This window comes from Rhinolophus ferrumequinum, chromosome 8 (genome assembly GCF_004115265.2).
Source record: "Rhinolophus ferrumequinum isolate MPI-CBG mRhiFer1 chromosome 8, mRhiFer1_v1.p, whole genome shotgun sequence".
NCBI classification, from domain to species: domain Eukaryota; kingdom Metazoa; phylum Chordata; class Mammalia; order Chiroptera; family Rhinolophidae; genus Rhinolophus; species Rhinolophus ferrumequinum.
The window spans coordinates 92,426,955-92,433,628 of NC_046291.1; the positions used below are offsets into that span (position 1 = coordinate 92,426,955).

Sequence of the window (6,674 nt, forward strand, 5' to 3'; positions counted from 1 at the left end):
CTATACAACAGGCCTCTGTTAGGAGATCTGAGCAACCGTTCATAGCAGTCTGCCTCTACCCACAGGAAAGACACACTCTGTGAAGAAACTGAGCAGAAACATAGCTGGAAGGTACTCCTGAGGCAGCTCTCAAACTCGGATGGCCTCAGAAGCACTTGGGAAATATGTTAGGAGAACAGATGCCTCTCACCCCCACCTCCAGACATTCTGATTACGAAGTGTTTCAGGCAGGGCCCTGGAGCACAACTGTTTACAGAAACACTTGAAGGTAGGCCACAAAAATGTTAGCTTACATTGTGATGCTGACAAAAAGACCAGTCTGCAACCCACAGCAAAGGTCGCCTTCTCCTCCATACCTAACTAGAAACGACGATCGACCGTTAGCAATGCAGGATGGGAGTGGAAACCCAGGAAGGAAGAAAGATCACCTGCAGGGACTATCCAATGAAAACTGCATACAGTTGGTTCATTTAAAGTCTGTCATTATTGCTTATTCTTTTCTAAAACAAATACAAAATAAGAAATGAAAAATAAAAATAATGTACCATTCCACACCTCTCACAGTAACAAAAAATACTTAAATTATAATACCAGAAACTGGTAAAAATTCTGTGAAACTGGTACATCCTTAGATTGCTGGGAAAATTACCAACTGGTACAATTTTTTGGTCAGATAATATGTATAAAAATCACCTAATAATCTCACTTTGAATTTATCCTACGGAAGCAACACAAAAGAAGGTAGTTCCTATCATAGTACATGTAATATAAAAAAAAATAAAAAATATCTGCACATCAAGGATCCCAGTTTACCAAAAATTGCCATATAATTTCAAATTTGACAAAGCTATTGTTAATTTAAAATGATGTATACGCTGTCATTACGTGGAAACTATTCATAAAACATGTAAGGCCTAAAATTACTTTCTGAAAAGTATGGACATATGAACAGCCTCGAAGGGTGACAGGGTACAGCGAGAAATAATGGCTTGTGTTAAAATGGTTTGATGTGGGTTTTCTCCCTCTGGTCTCTCAACTTTCTATATTATTGCTATATTATTGCAATAAAACTATAAATAAATTGTACTGGTTCTGCTTGGAAAGTGAACTGGACAACAGTTACAGAGGCCAGTGGAAAGCAGATCCACTGACCTGAGTCAGCTCTCCTGAATGAAGATAAACTCACCCAAATGAGCCAGGCTAACAAATGGCCACTAGGCCAGTCCTGGATTTCTTTTTCACAAAAAGATAAATCTTAACAGATATATGTAACTATTAAACCTCGAATTCACATTTTTTAAAAAGCAAGAATAAACACACTAAAAGACAGGAGGAAGTCCGGTTTGGCAGCTATTCACACAGCAGAAAGATCAGACGACTTCATGAACCACCACTTCAATATAAGCCAACAAATTATGTGGCTAAGAGCCAGTTTACATGAGAAGCACGTTAAGCTGCGAACCAGAAGGCCCAGTTCCCATCCTAGCTGTCACGTACTGGGGTTTTACTCGCAGGTCTCGGTTTCTCGTTGTAAATTGATAGGATAATGATGGTACCTCCCCCTGCCCACCGCACGGGACTTGGAAGGGAGCAAATAAGATTATGAATCTAAAAGTCTTTGGAAAAAAGGGTTTTTTCCCTTAAGTCTGGCTATTATCACGAAAGTGTTCATATATGTGTAGCTACAGGAAAGGGTAAGGGTGTTTAGAAGGCTGTATTCCCAACAGATAACAAGTGCGTGACGCAGCCAAGGGGCCTGGGCTCTGGGGCCACACGCATTCCTCTTTACCTGCATTATTCGAATCTTTTGGGAAAATCTAGTCACCTATCACTTGGTAAGTTTTTAAATTTGTAAAAGGCAATGCGATCACTGACAATATAGAGTGCAGGGTTCTCAAACTTTGGGGTTTTGAAAAATCACCTGGGATTGTTAAAACTGTGGCTGCCCAAGCTCCATACACGGAGACGTAATCTACCACATCTCTAGGTAGACAGGAAAAAGCAAGGCCATTTGTACTTTAACAAGCGCCGAAATGATTGTGAGGACTTGATTATTGCTACCAACACATTATTAATATGAACTGCACACATTACGGGTTAACCCGTATACCCATCACATGCCAGCCACTACTCTCAGCACCTGACAAATATTAATTCATTTCATTCTTACCACCACCCTGCAAGTAGGCACTAATATTTACATCACTCTCCCTCCACCCTCATTTATAGATGAAAATATTAAAATTGAAAGATGATTTAACTGGTCCATGGGACGACGTCACAGAGCTAGTAAGTGGCAGAGCCTGAATGCACAACAAAGTTTGAAAATTGTTGGTACAGTTTCCTAACCTAAGCCAATGGCTGTATACTCTGGTCAGGTCATATCAAATTGTTTTATCTCAAATACTTCATTTAAAAGACACCAACAACACAGAGTTGCCTAAATACAGCATGCTGAAATCATTAAACCGGGAGGTTTTATATGATTGATAACCAGCATCAATTCATAACATTTTGTCTGTCTGCCCTGGAGTATGAGGTGTGGGGACCATGTCTATCTTTAACTGTACCCTCATGGTACCTGGTGCCCAACTAAAGGGTTTAACAAATGAACTAATCAATACATCTAGAAGAGGCTGGTGACTGTCCTAGGAAATGAAAAGACTATTATGTGAACAACAGACTTAACTCATGTTGCTTCAGGTGGTATAACAAAAATCAACAGGTAAAAGGAAAAGGGAACATTGTGATACAGTATAAAATACCCTTCTAGCAACCAAGACCTGTACAGTAACAAAGTAACAGAAAAGCATGTCTGCAGTTTGAGGCTGATGAGAATATAGTAGACAGAAGGTAGGATATTGGCCTATGAGGCTTCTAAGAACTCCTCCAAGGCTCAAATTCTATTATTCTAAGTTATGCTACATTGATTTATTCTTTCATACATTATACAGTGACTAGTTACACAAGTCCCAGGAGAAAGCCACAGAGGACAGACACCACAAAGTGTTCTACAAAGCGGCAGTGCAAAAGCACAGGAGTGAATCTTCCAAGGAGGAAGGTAATGAATACAATAGCAAATGGCAAGGAGTGAGGAGACTTCCAGGCAGGAAACAAGAGGGAAGTCAACAAAAATGTTACTGAAGAAATGCCACCATTTGAGCACATCTGAGGTAGGTCTATAGGGATCCCTGGTGGGAGGCAGACTGGGGCTGCCATAGAATCTGGGGAGAAAAGCGTTCAATATGGCAGTAATGGTCTGAGCATAAAGGAGGAAGGAAAGCCCTGGGGCGGTAAAGAACCGCTAGAAACAATCAGTAAATAAATTCTGGTGCTAAAAGGAAATATTAGAGATCAGTTAGTCATACACAAACCTTACGGATGTTATGCTGATTGCACTGGTTAAAGAAAGGTTACTTTCTTAAATTACATTTTACAAACCAAAAACTATATCATCAATGGTTTCTTTACTTAAGTTTTGTTTTGCTTTTTTTCTTTTTTTTTAGAATTCATAGATCCTTTTCTTATTTTCTAGGAACTCTTTTACATGATTCTGTTTTTAAACTTTCGTTGTTTTACTATTATCTACTCTTTCCACTATTTGACAACCATATTTGCAATTATAATTCTGCTTTGAGCCTAATATTTATAATCCCTTCAACGGTTATATTTACTAATAATACTACAAAATAAAAAGTATAATAATCTACAAACTATGACTTTAAGTAGAAGATTGTTAAGAATATATGGAGTCTCAAAAAACAAGTTGATGTCTCAAATCCAAGAAACTACTGCACCCAACACATGTAGTGAGACTGACCCAACTAAGAAAATAGAATTAACAAAGACTGAAGCAAAAAAAAAAAAAATCTAAGTCCAAAACCAGTGAACAAAAGACAACACATTAGAACAATGAACTTAATATTCTTCTGGTCAATCATTTCTCAACATCCCTGTCAAACTATTTTAAGGACCTGAACTCTCCTTCTATAAAAAGCAAGTTCCCATCATCTAAACTACACTTAAGAGATCCTATCACTGTAGTTACTGAAGTGTAACACACCAAGTTTCAGATTTTTGCTTCTTATTAGTCCAAAGAGTGCTTACCTCTTTTACTTAAAGTTAAGTCTGTGGCCAAAATCCTGAAGCACTAGGAGATCTGGGTTTTCAGTTCTAACACTAAAATATAAGCTTAGCGTTTACTGCATTTACCACTTGGACTGCATGTAACATGGAGATACAGTATTTGACACCTCACCACCAACAGGCTCTTCAAAGGATTCCTGGCTTTGGTTAACCTTAGCTGAGAGAATACAATGCTACAGCTGAAAACGCCTCGATTAAAAATTAATACTTTAAAAATCTAAAACAGTGCTTGCTACACATTAGCCAATAAACTATAAATAAAAGAAATGGAGATTTAAGTAATAACTGCTAAACAAACAAAAAAATGCAATTACACAATTTTACCAAGTTGAATAGCAAACAGCTCACCAAAATGTACATCCTTCTCAGCAAATGGAGAAGATAAATAATATTCTGTAACTCTGGGGCACTGTGGTGTTATTGGTGTTATCTATATGGCCTCTGCATCAATGTTACTATTCTCCCCCTCCCCTGATGAGCAAAAGGAGCCCACTGTCCACGATTTCTCATACTAAGAGCTCAGTAAATGTCACAAACAATAATAATAGAAGCAACTAATTCTAAAGCCACAATTTATATTGGACTGCGGCACCCAAATAGGGGGCAGGGCACATGGCAGCATGCAACTATTTCTCACTTCTGACCCTTCTGCATCACTGCCTCCCAAAGGACTAGAGAATCTGAAGCTTTTACTACAACATCTACAAATTATTGTTTAAAGAGCTCACAAGTCCTACGAATGGTATTTAATGAACGAACCCCTCAACAGAGAAAGTCACCCAGATGCAATAAAACATGCTTTAAGGCTCCACCTATTTTTTAATTTTAGAAATAAATAACTAGTTTTTAAAAACATTATGTAATAAATTAAGACTCTGGAAAACCCCACACTCATCCGAGCGGCTCGGAAAATGGAAAGCAAAATCCGATTAGCTCCATTGTACCCAACCAGGCCAACGTGCAAGCTCACACACTCATCCTCGTCGGCGCGTCTCTGCCAATACCCAAGAACAACAAAGGCAAGTTGAGGAGGCTGCACAAGGCTTAACTCAGCACTTGTCCGCTTTCCCAGCTTCCGAAAGACACTCTCTGCGGGCCCCCGAGACCAAGGGGACCCTCCGCGTCCCGCCGGCTCGCTGCTCGGCTCCGGGCCGCTCGCTCAGCTTTTGTCTGGCCCGGCTGGGAGCCCCGGCCGCCCGCCTCCCCGGCACCCCTTCCCTCTGGATCTTTCTCCACACCCATCACTCGCCGAGGACTAGCTGCTGTGGGTTTCTCCCCGGGCCCACTCCCCTCGCAATTCCGGGCTCTTTTCAAACGCGACTCGGGCTTCGCAGGCTTCTCCCACCCGGCCCGACAGACTCGGGGTCAGGGGTGGGGTCTGGAAGAGGACAAGAGAAAGGGGCACACAAAGCCGGGCTGACCTCACAGCCGCCGCCCCCCCTCTGCAAAGCAGCCTGGGATCCACGACCTACGGGTTGGACAAACAAGCCTCCCATCGCGCTCCTCGCCGGCTCCCACCTAGGGCCCCCTCCCCCCAAAGTGCACCCAAGAGCCGATGACAACGCTAGACATCGCCCCCACCCAGTCCCGGCGCTCGCCACCACGAGGGAGGGGGCAGGGGCCTGGGAGGGCTGCGGCCGAAATCTCCTCGCCCTCACCGGGAACTTACAGCCGTAGTCTTCGCTACAGTTGCCGCAGCAGACCAGACAGCCGCCGCCTTCTCCTCCACCCTAATGAGGTTAAGTGCTTGGTGCGGAGATGAAGAAAAAAAAAAAAAAAAAGCGAGAGCGCCTGCGCAGTGCGCTCTCCCTTTTTCCCCTTACCGCCACCGATCCAGCTGGACCATAGAGAGTGTAAACCGAGACTAGAGAGGCGATTGCCTCTCTATCGTAACTCCCCGCGCATGCGTCGGCCTGGCTGCGCCGGCCGGGGAGCTGCAAATCCCGGGGGCTTTGCCTCCTCGGAGGACGTTAATTGGCCCTAATGGGGACCCGTAGGTAAAGGTTCTCTTAGGGAGGCGTGGCCAAGGTGTAGTTGCGCCCCCTGAAAATAGCGGCCAAACTCAGGCTAGGCGAGGAGTGTGGGACCTAAGCGGCCAGGCAGCAGGAAGCAGGGAGTGTGGTGAGGAGCGCTGAGGAGAAACCAGGACAGCCGGGAAAAAGGGGTCTGGCTGGAACTTCCTCCGGTCGCGGGGTTTAACACCTGAAGGAAACGGCCTTTCACTTCTGGGTTAGGCGCGTCCCGCCCGCCTTCGGGCGGCAGAGATGAAGTAGATTGTACCCTGCGACTCTCCGTACCAGGCTTGCAGCCTTTCTCCCTGCCTTTCTCGAGTAGGCGCGTACATTTGAGCCGGAAGCACAACTTTTTAACGGTTCTTTACCCTTTTTGGAGCGGAGCCAGCTCGGTGCAGGCCTTGGAGACCTTTGGGACGACCGTTTCTTCCTTGAGCTCCTCCGCATATAACGTTGGTTCTGCTCTCCCTTTCGCATTAGTCTGATGACACTGTGTAGGAAAGTGGGCGGCTAGAA

The 6,674-nt window shown here is 43.7% G+C and overlaps 1 protein-coding gene across 38 annotated transcripts in view; it reads right to left on the reverse strand.

Annotated features, from left to right (window-relative positions):
- CLASP1 (cytoplasmic linker associated protein 1) overlaps positions 1-5,933 on the reverse strand; it is a 246,530-nt gene extending 240,597 nt beyond the window's left edge. For 37 of the 38 annotated variants that reach the window (XM_033111629.1, XM_033111635.1, XM_033111608.1 and 34 more), the window contains exon 1: positions 5,816-5,933. The gene's annotated coding sequence lies outside the window, so the exon portion shown is untranslated. The remainder of the gene's footprint in view (positions 1-5,815) is intronic. The other variant, XM_033111630.1, reaches the window with a different exon arrangement.
- Positions 5,934-6,674: the final 741 nt, after the last annotated feature.